Here is an 11,928-nt window from a genome sequence, read left to right on the forward strand (position 1 = left end):
CTGGAAGAGTTTGTAAAGAATTTGTTTTATTTCTTCTTTAGTGGAATTCCTGAGTGAATCCATCTACGCCTGGAGTTTTCTTTGTAGGAAGGTTTTTAACAACGAATCCAATTTCTTCAATAACTATAGAGCTATTCAAGTTACCACTTTTTGATGAGCTTCGGTAGTTTGTCCTTCAAGAAATTCATTTATTTTATCTAAGTTCTTGAATTTACTGGCATAAAGTGGTTCCTAATAGTCCCTTATTATCCTCTCATAGCTGTAGAATCGGTAGTGTTGTCACCCCTTCCATTCCAGGCCAGTGGGGTGACTCATGCAGAGTAGAGGGAGTTGATGAGAAGAGAAAGGGAGAGACACATAGTTGCCAGTATTTTTCAGCAGTAATTCATGCTATTCACATCATACCTTTGATTTTTGTCTGTTTTTCAAGTAACAGGCTGAGGCAGAAGAATCACTTGAACCCTGCAGGTGGAGGTTGCAATGAATTGAGATCACGCTATTGCACTCCAGCCTGGGCTACAGAGCAAGACTCCATCTCCAAAAAAATGAAAATTAAAAATAAGTAAATGTGAATTTCAGATAAATAGCGATGACTCTTTTGGTCTAAGTATACCCTAAATGTTGTCTGGATAAAAGACACTTAGGTGAGTGCTGTGGCCAGGAAGGCAAGAGGGATGGGGGACCAACCAACTAGAGACAAGGGAAGGTATCACTAAGGACAAGGCAGTGGAGCTGAGTCCTGAAGTGACGCACGAGCAGTTATTTCTCAGGGAAGAAAGTGGTAAGGGGTTTTCAGGGGTAGGAACAGTAGGAGCCAAAGTGTGGGTATGTGAAAGTGTGTGACTATGTGTGCACGTAAAATGGAAATGAGATGGAGGGATGGGTTGGAGCCTGGATTTGAAGAAGCAGGTATCGGCGCTGGGGTATTTGGCCTGGGACAGTGAGGCATTATTTTACAGAAGAGTGGCCTGGTGGGATGTGTGCTTTAGAGTGTGGACACACAGCTGTGGCACAGAAGGATTGCTGGCAGGGGAGGGCGACAGGAGGCTGCCAGAGTTGTCCAGCTGGACTTCTTCCCTGACACAGACAGGCTGGCATAGGATTGGTGTGGTAGTGGGGATGGGAAGGAGGGAATGCCGCGAGGTCAGGAACTTCTTCCAGTCGCCAAGAGGCGTCTTGACCGTTTAAAAATGTCTCTGAAGATTTAGCACACCAAGGCCCCCTATAGTCCCAGGGTATAGGCCACCCTTGAGATTAGAAAGAAACCCCTGGGAGCTGTGGTGGGGTGGATGTGGCTGTTGGAGGTGCCCCTATTCAGACTCCTGCTCTACCATTTGCTTTGGGATCACCTTTTACAGTGGATCTGATATTATAATACCCACTTCTTATGATGAAAAGGAACTGAATGAGTGTGGAATCCCTAGGACCCCGCTGGAATATAATGGGCCCTCGGGGTTTAGTTTCTTTCCTTCTTGCCGGTGAGGTTTGAGACGGACTGGAGAACAGTGGATTTCGACCATCCATTTGGGGTTGTCAGTCTGTGCCAGGCCAGCTGGAGACTACAAAACTGAGGTACAGGTAAGCAATGAGGCCCTGTGGTTCATTCTCAGATTTCATTCCGGGAGATCAGAGAGAGCCCTTTCTGGAACTGTATCCTTTCTTGGGAAATATGGGTGGAAATCCAAGGGCCCTGTGCATAGATTTTCCCTTCTCTTTCAGCTCTGCCAGCTGCCAGAACTGTGGCTTTCTCAGCAGATTGTCTGTACACATGAGAACTTATTTACGGAACGATTTACAGAAAGACAAACCCTTCCTTCCAAGTTTAACCAGTCCCCTTATACCACGGTTTCCCAGCCTTGGCTGTATTGATACTTCAGGCTGTATAATTCTTTGTCGTGGGGGGCTGTCCAGTGTGTTGTAGGGAGTTTACTAGGATTCCTGGCCTCTTACACACTCACTGTCTGTAGCACCTTGCCTCCCACCCAGTTGTGACAACCAAAAATGTCTACAGACAGTGCCAAATATCCCCTAGGGTACAAAATTATCCCCTACTCCTCATTAAGTACCACTGCTTTATACTCACTAGACACAAGGAAAAAGAACTTCTTTTATTTATTTATTTTTTTTTTGAGACGGAGTCTTGCTCTGTCATCCAGGCTACAGCGCAGTGGCGTGATCTCGGCTCACTGCAAGCCCCGCCTCCCAGGTTCATGGCATTCTCTGCCTCAGCCTCTCGAGTAGCTGGGACTACAGGCACCTGCCACCACGCCCGGCTAATTTTTTGTATTTTTAGTACAGACAGGATTTCACCGTGTTAGCCAAGATGGTCTCGATCTCCTGACCTCGTGATCCACCTGCCTCAGCCTCCCAAGGAAAAATAACTTCTTAGCATTTTTATTAATTTCTTTTTAACCTAACCAGTGAAATGCTTGTTGAAAAAAAGACTTCATTTTTACTAAACTGAATTTGAATTCCAATGTATTTTAACTTATTTAGTTTAGAAAGGCTTCCTTTGCACCATTGTCAAACTTTCAAATATAAAATTTTAAGTTGTTTTTTTTTTTTTTTTTGGACATAGTCTTGCTCTGTCGCCCAGGCTGGAGTGCAGTGGTGTCATCTTGGCTCACTGCAACTTCTGCCTCCTGGATTCAAGCGATTCTCCTGCCTCGGCTTCCTCAGTAGCTGGAATTACAGGTGTCTGCCACCACACCCAGCTAATTTTTGTATTTTTAGTAGAAACGGGTTTTCACTATATTGGTCAGGCTGGTCTCTAACTCCTGACCTTGTGATCTGCCCTCCTTGGCCTCCCAAAGTGCTGGGATTACAGGTGTGAGCCACCGCTCCTGGCCAATTATAAGCTTTTTAGAAAGGATTTTTTCTAAGGGTGGGGTTTCTGAACCACTGAAATAAGTTGCTGTCCCTAACCTTGGATTGTTATACCATTTTTCCTTTGACCTTTGATCTGTGATGAAGTAACTTCTGGAAGTGGGATATCAGGAGTTATGTTCTTGTTGGTTTACACATGTTATTTTTTACAAGAACTCTATAAACTAGATTTTATCAGTTCTTTTTTATAGGAGAAGAAACAGATTTGCAGATACATAAAGTGATTAAGTGATTTGTCCAGAGTCACACAACTTGGATGGCAGAACTGGAGCTTGAACCCAGGTCTCTTGACCTTTAAGTTCAGTTCTCTACTCACTGTATGGGAGACCCGGAAGGAGATTCTTTTGGTGTGTCACATAGCCTTACCATTGCTCTGTCCTATGTAACGTCATCAATTATGTGAATTATCTGACATTACAAGTGTCAGAAGGTGTCGTAGAGATGCCTTAGAGTCCAACTTCCTTTTTATTGTAGATGAGAATACTGGGTGGCCAAGTGACTTAGATTGAAGACAGCACTTGTTAGAAGGAAGACTAATGGGTTTCAAGTCAAAGTCAGAATTTAAAAGTATCCTAAGTGCTGGAAACTTGAGCTGATTTACCAAATAAAAATTTTAACAGATAAAGGTTTAGATTTTTTAGAATATAGATTACACAGCAATGAAGAGGAAACGCTGGGCATGGTGATGTGCTCCTGTAATCCCAGCAACTTGGGAGGCTGAGGCAGAGCTCGGGCTGTAGTGTGCTATGATAGAGAAAAAAAATTAAGAAGAAAAGGAAAGAAGTGGGATGTTGCTTACTGTACAGTTTTTTCAACATTTCTGCATGTTTGTAAAATTTCATAATAAAACATTAGGGGAGGCTGGGCACAGTGGCTCATGCCTGTAATCTCAGCACTTTGGGAGGCTGAGGCAGTGGGATCACAAGATCAGGAGATCGAGACTATCCTGGCCAACATAGTTAAACCCGTCTCTACCACAAGTACAAAAATTAACGGGGCGTGGTGGCACGTGCCTGTAGTCCCAGCTACTCGGGAGGCTGAGGCAGGAGAATTGCTTGAACCCGGGAGGCGGAGGTTGCAGTGAGCCGAGGTCGTGCCACTGTACTCCAGCCTGGCGACAGAGCGAGACTCCATCTCCAAAACAAAAAATAAAAGGGGGGGAAAAGAGAAAAGTAGCTAAGCAGCAGTTTGTGTGGTAAAAGACTTGAAAATATTAGATAACCATGAACTTATTATGAGCCTCTGGAAGCTCCTAGAAAAGCAGATTTTTTTTTTCTTAGATTAAGGTAGGAGCAGCTCAGTTTCTAGATCGAGGGAAATAATAGTCTTGCTGAGCTCTGTGCTTGCCAGACCAGATCTGTCTTGTATCTGTGCCCACTTCCGAGGTGCCTGTCATACTTTGATGCCAGTGGACACAGGGTACTGAAATCTGGAGGAGTGGATGGGGAATGTGTGGTGCTGACTTGGAAGGAGGGCCAATTTAGGGAATCGCCATGGTGGTCTTCAGATACTGGGGGAGTTGTGGAGTGAGAGTGGTACTTTTATTTTGAATATAAAGCTTAGATTAAGGGAGAGCAAAGACATTACAGGGAATTAGATGCCCATTCTGTTTTCCTCATCCCTGACTCTCCCATTCTGTATCTTCAGTACAGCAGCGCAGGTTAGTCTTTGGGAACTGCAAGTCAGGTTATAGGACTGCACGGCTTTTATTCACCGTCCTGTGTCACATGAAGTCCAGGGCTTGACTGGTCTTCTGGCTCTTGCCGACAAGTCCTCATTTTGACATTTCTGTATTCTAGCCATACTGTATTCTAGCCAAGTCATTAGAGTTCTTCAGTTGAACCTGTGTTTACTCTCATACCTTCGAGGTGTACCTCCTACTTTGTTGCCCAAAGTAAGGCAGAATTGGGGATCTCTCTGCTTCCATTGTATCCTGTACATATACTTGCCCTGTTTTTTGTTTTTTAAAGTAGGTTCATAAAGGATGGGGACCTATTTTGTTCATTTACATGTCCTGTTTATTCCTGTAGACTGTGAACTCCTTGAAAGTAGGTATTTTTGTCCTAGTCCTTTTTTTTTTTTGAGATGGAGTCTCACTTTGTCGCCCAGGCTGGAGTGCAGCGGCACGATATCGGCTCATTGCAACCTCTGCTTCCTGGGTTCAAGTGATTCTCCTGCCTCAGCCTCCCGATTAGCTGGGATTACAGGCACGCACCACCACACCCAGCTAATTTTTTATATTTTTGGTAGAGACAGGGTTTCACCATGTTGGCTAGGCTGGTCTCAAACTTCTGACCTCAAGTGATCCACCTGCCTCGGCCTCCCAAAGTGCTGGGATTAGAGGCATGAGCCACTGTGGCCGGCCTGTCCTAGTCTTTATATGCCCATATATTTGAGTCCTCCTTGACTAGGTTCCCAGAGAATTGGTGCTTGGCTTGCCTGGACACGGAATAAACATTTATTGATAAATAAATGTTGTGCCCACAGTGACTTGCCTCATAACTTTTTAGTAGTCAGGATCCTCCCACAGTAGACTCTTGTAACTACAAGAATATTTTTTTGTCGATGTTGCACGTAGAGTTTCCTGTAAAATGGCTTCCAAGATATTTTTCATTTCTAGTAAAGAGTCTATGAGTTGATTTTTAAATAGTATTATGTCTACCTTATATGGTAGGTAAGAGATAGCCCTTTGTTTTCCTCAGGAGGTTTTAATTATATGATCTCCTTGTAGAAGTAAAGGAAACTCTGGAGCTTCCTGTGTGGCTGTGAATGTGTAATTAGCTTTGGGCAGGGCTCCCAGAGCTGTGAACCCTGTCCTGAGGAGCATTGGGACATTCTAGTGAGCGTTCAGGCTGCCCAGATTGCAGCCTTGTAAATGAAGGGTTTATTTCTCTAATGAGAGTGGTTTGTGTCTTCACCCAAATAATATTTTAATATTAAATTATGGCAAATATTTTAAATTTAAAAGTAGATATATATAAATTAGTATGATTTTTAAAATAATTTCAATAATTGTTTTAAAAAGTAATTTTAATACACGTCAATAATTTATTTTAGACTCAAGGGGTACACGCACAGGTTTGTTGCATGGGTATGTTGCACGATGCTGAGGTTTGGGGTACGGATCCCGTCACCCAGGTAGTGAGCATAGTTTTTCAACTCATGCCCAACCCTCATTCCCTTCTTCCAATTAGTATGATTACAACTAAGAATTTTACTTTTACAGCTCTAATTTAATACATATTGATCTAGACCTGGCAATAAATATTCTGCTCCAAGAAAGGTTTTATGTTAAATAACATGGTAGTTAGTCCCTTCAAAATAAAAAATGTTGATTAAGAATACCAGCACGGTCCCGGCGCGGTGGCTCACGCTTGTAATCTCAGCACTTTGGGAGGCCGAGGGCGGATCATCTGAGGTCAGGAGTTCGAGACTAGCCTGGCCAACATGGTGAAACCTGTCTCTACTAAAAATACAAAAATTAGCCAGGCGTGGTGGCAGGCGCCCGTAATCCCACCTACTCGGGAGGCTGAGGGAGGAGAATCACTTGAACCCGGGAGGCAGAGGTTGCAGTGAGCTGAGATCGTGCCATCGCACTCCAGACTGGGGGAGAAGAGCAAGACTTCATCTCAAAAACAAAAACAAAAAGTATACCAGCACTGATGACAACATTGTACAAGTAGACAGATCCAGAAGGGGCAGGTTGAGCTGTGTAGTTTTAGTGTTGTCACGGTTTGTTTATATGTTGTGAAATATTCATTGAGATCAAAATCTGGCATTCCTAACTTGTGTTATGTGTATATTGGAGGCCATATGGAGTGGCAGAAGTGAAGTGGGGTTTGAATTCAGACCGTTGTTCCTCAAGAATGAATTGACCTGGAGAGAATTACTTGCAATCTCTGATCCTTAGTTCCTTCATCTAGACATACCCACCTGGGACCATGTGAGGATCCAGTGAACTGTACAAGGTACCACACAGGACATGGTGCTTGCTGCCTGGGAGAGGCTCAAGGCCTTCAGTGCCTTTCCCTGTTATTTTGGGAGCATTGCATCTATTTTGGTGTTTTTAAGAAACACTGTTTGACAAATACATGAGGCATACTTCATGGACTATTGTTTCAGATTATTCTTAGAACACAGAGGCAGGATCCACAATGTTTTTATGAGGAGAGCTACTTTTTATTCCCCCAAACCTTGACTTTCCTGGACTAGAGGTCTCAGTGATGTGTGCTGATGTGACACCCTTGAGCAAAGTTGGAGAAGAGAGAGTGGTAATTTCCACCACTTCCCCTTCTCCAAGACACTGGAAGTGCTGTGAACTGTGCTCCTTCGCTCCTCCGCTCTGTAATATCTGCCTGGAGGACTCTAGAGGGGCTCTAGGGAGGAGTGTCAGCCAGTGATTCCTCCCTCTTGACCAGGTAGGGACCCAGGATCTTCTGGTGAATTCTAATTTGTTTTTTTATGAGCCTGAGGGTCATTTAAGGAATTTGTGGAAGCATTTGTGATTGTCTCAGTGGTTGGTGGGTGCTATAGGCATTTATTTAATAGGTAGGGCCCATGGAATTCAAGGCTTAGTGTGGTGACAGTTCTGTAAAATAGAACTTTTCCTATGATCTGCACAGCTTTAGAATATCTTTTTTTTTTTTTTTTTTCTGAGACCAAATCTTACTCTGTCACCCAGGACAGAGTGTAGTGGTGTGATCCCAGCTCACTGCAACCCGGGTTCAAGCGATTGTCCTGCCTCAGCCTCCCAAGTAGCTGGAATTAAGAGATGTGCCACCACGCTCGGCTAATTTTTGTATTTTTAGTAGAGGCGGAGTTTCACCATGTTGACCAGGCTGTTCTCGAACTCCTGACCTCAGGGGATCCATCCACCTCGGCCTCCCAAAGTGCTGGGATTACAAGCGTGAGCCACTGCGCCTGGCCTAGAATATCTTGCTGAATAATTTATGTAGATAGAAGAAAACTGTTTAAGGCTGAACCTATAACTGAATTCCATTTTACATAAAGGATTTTTTAAAATGTAATTTTAGTAGAAATGGAAATTTCAGGAAATGGAATTAGTCTAGACTTTGAAGGGAAATTATCTCATTTTGTTCTTAGTTTTACTAAGTGTATTACTAGTCTTGGTTCTCTCAAGAAACAGAACTGATAGGAGATATATATATATATGTCTCCAGTGGGAAAGAGAGAGTGAGATATGTTTATATATATAGTATATTTAACTATATTTAACCAATATATATGATTGTATGACACGCATCCTATTGGTTCTGTTTCTCTGGAGAAAATATAAGTATTCACCAGTTGCCCTTTATCTATGGTTTTGCTTTCCATGCTTTGAGTACCTCATGGTCAACCAAGGTCTGAAAATATTGAATGGAAAAATTCCTGAAACAAACAGTTGGTAAGTTTTAAATTGTGGACTGTGCTGAATGACATGATGAAATCTCGTGCCGTCTCACTGTCACACCTGGAAATGAGTCCTCACTTTGTCCGATGTATCCATGCTGTGTGTGCTGCCTGCCCATTAGTCCCTTAGTCTTGGTTATCAGATTAACTGTCTGGTATCACAGTGCTTGTAACCCTTATTTCACTTAATAATGGACCCACAGTGCAGGAGTAGTGATGCTAGCATATTGTATTATTGCTTACTTTATTATTAGTTATTGTTGTTAATCTCCTATTGTGCCTAATTTATCAACTTAACTTTATCATAGGTGGTATGTATACATGGTCCCCAACTTACTGTGGTTCGACCTAAGATTTTTCAACTTTATGATGGCATGAAACTGTCACATTTTTAATGTAATGTATAATATTCAATAAATTACATGAGGTGTTCAATACTTTATTATAAAATAGGCTTCGTGTTAGATGATTTTTGTCCACCTATAGGTTAATGTAAGTGGTCTGAGCATGTTTAAGATAGGCTAGGCTAAGCTATGACGTTCAGTAGGTAAAGTGTATTAAATGAATTTTTGACTCTTGATATTTTCAACTTATGATATTTTTATTCCATCATAAGTTGAGGAGCATCTTTATGTATAGGCAAAAACATAGTATATATGGAGTTGGGCAATATCTGCATTTTTAGGCATCCGTAGGGGTTCTTGAAACATATCCCCCTCGGATAAAGGGGAAGCATTCTATATATAACAAGATCCTTATTAAAAGAATTGGCTCATGCAATTATGGAGGCTGAGAAGTCCCAAGGTCAGCAGTTGGCCAGCTAGAGATCCAGGAGAGCTGATGGTGTCATTCTGATCTGGCTCTGAAGGCCTCAAAACCTGGAGTGCCACCCATGTAAGTTTCTGTCTGAAATCCAGCAGGCTTTAGACCCAAGGAAAACCAATGTTTGTTTCAGTTTGAGTCAGACGGCAAGCAGAGATGTCCCAGCTCAGCAGTCAGGTGGGAGGGGCTCCCTCTTACTTAGCCTTTTTGTTCTATTCAGGTCTACAGTTGATGAGATGAGGTCCACCCACATTAGGGAAGTTAATCTGCTTTAGACAGTCCATTGAGTAAAACGTTAATTTCATCCAGAAACACCCTCACAGAGACACCCAGAGTAATATTTGACCAAAAGTCTGGGCACCCCATGATGCAGTCAGAAAACACATAAATTAACCATCACACTAAGAGTGATTCATCTTTTTAGGTAAATGAAGAATCAATCACATTATTGATAGCATTCATGATAGGTAGTGTGGTATCTGAGTTGCCAAAATGACATACCCAAATGAAGAGTATTTGTAGCTGTGAAATTCAGTGATTCAACTTAGAGATGTGGATTTCTGACCATTCTGCCTGAAAATTTACATATTGAAATTTATATTTATTTATTAAAAATGGTTTTTATATCATAGTTGCTGTGTTAAGTAGATATTTTTGGAAGATATATCTAATAAATAAGTTATTTCTGAATTTCATTTCAGGATAGTAAAGGTACATTTTCAATTGTTTGTAAAGAAAGGGGATGAGGCATGATGGTTCACACCTGTAATCCCAGCTACTCGGGAGGCTCATTGGGAGGATCCAATGAGCTTGGAAGGTCAAGGCTACAGTGAGCCATGATTGCACCACTGGACTTCAGCATGGGTAACAGAGTAAGACCCTGTTTCAAAAAAGGTGCGCAGGGGGTATTTGGGTCTGATATGGCCAAAAACCAGCGGTCTAAGTGATCTCAAGCTGCCAGCCTCCTTGAACAGTCTGCATCTCAGCATCTTTAAAGCTTTGACTGTGTTTCTTTTCTCCTCTTGGACCTCTGCAAAACCATAGTCTTTCTTCTTATCAGGTATTTCACAGTTTTGGGATATATTTTCCAGAAATCTTTGTTCGATGTTGTTCATTAGGTTGTTTTTTTTTGAATTTTAGCTTTATTGATATGTAATTTATATGTCATACAATGCACTTATTTAAAGTGTAAAACTTAGTGGTTTTCAATATATTCACAGGATTGTGCAACTATCACCGTGATCTAATGTTAGAACTTTGCATGTCTACAAAAAGAAACCCTGTATCCATTAGTAGCCAGCCTCTATACTCCCTACCCCAACCCCTGGCAATCACTCATATTCTTTTTATCTCTATGGATTTGTTTCTGCTAGATAATTTGTATAAATGGAATCATATAATACATGGTCCTTTGTGGCCTTCCTGGTTTTTTGTTCTTTATTTAAAAAAAAACAAAAAACAAAAAAAAACAGGATACATGTGCAGAACATGCAGGTTTGTTACATAGGTATACATGTGCCATGGTGGTTTGCTGCACCTATTGACCCATCCTCTAACTAACGAGGGGAGACTGTTCTCTCCCCTTGTTCCCCACCCCACAACAGGCCCTGGTGTGTGTTGTTCCTTTCTCTGTGTCCTTGTATTCTCATTTTTCAACTCCACTTATGAGTAAGAGCATGCAGTGTTTGGTTTTCTGTTCCTGTGTTTGCTGAGGATGATGGCTTCCAGCTTCATCCATGTCCCTCCAGAGGACATGATCTCATTCCTTTGTATGGCTGCATAGTATTCCATGGTGTATATGTACCACATTTTCTTCATCCAGTCTATCATTGACAGGCATTTGGGTTGGTTCCATGTCTTTGCTATTGTAAACAGTGCTGCAATAAACATACCGTGTGCATATACATATGTAACAAACCTGCATGTTGTGCACGTGTACCCTAGAACTTAAAGTATAATAAAAATATATGTATATAAAATAAACATACCATATGCATGTGTCTTTACAGTAGAATGATTTGTATTCCTTTGAGTATATACCCACTAATGGGATTGCTGGGGTATTTCTGGTTCTAGATCCTTGAGGAATCACCATACTCTCTTCCACAATGGTTGAAGTAATCTACATTTCCACCAACAGTGTAAAAACATTCCTATTTCTCCACAGCCTTGGCAGCATCTATTGTTTCTTGACTTTTTAATCATCGCAATTGTGAATGGCATGAGATGGTATCTCATTGTGGTTTTGATTTGCATTTCTGTGATGATCAGTGATGTTGATATATAGACCAATGGAACAGAACACAGACCTCAGAAATGACACCACACATCTACAACCATCTAATCTTTGACAAACCTGACAAAAACAAGCAATGGGGAAAGGATCTTCTATTCATTAAATGGTACTGGGAAAACTGGCTAGCCATATGCAGAAAACTGAAACTAGACCTCTTCTTTACACCTTATAAAAAAATTAACTCAAGCTGGATTAAAGACTTAAACATAAAACCCAAAACCATAAAAACCCTAGAAGAAAACCTAGGCAATACCATTCAGGACATAGGCACAGGCAAAGACTTCCATGACAAAAACACCAAAAGCAATTGCAACAAAAACCAGAATTGACAAATGGAGTGGAGCCTGGAGTGGCCTGACTGCCCACCTCAGCATGCTTTATATACTGAGGTTGGGCAATGGGGTTCCTGGACTGTGTGTTCTGATTGGATGAGAGAAAAGCCTCTAGGCCTACTCTGATTGGACTTTATTATCATGTTCTGACTGGATGAGAGCAAGTATTAGGACAACCAA

This window comes from Pan troglodytes, chromosome 23, assembly GCF_028858775.2.
Source record: "Pan troglodytes isolate AG18354 chromosome 23, NHGRI_mPanTro3-v2.0_pri, whole genome shotgun sequence".
Classification (NCBI taxonomy): Eukaryota; Metazoa; Chordata; class Mammalia; order Primates; family Hominidae; genus Pan; species Pan troglodytes.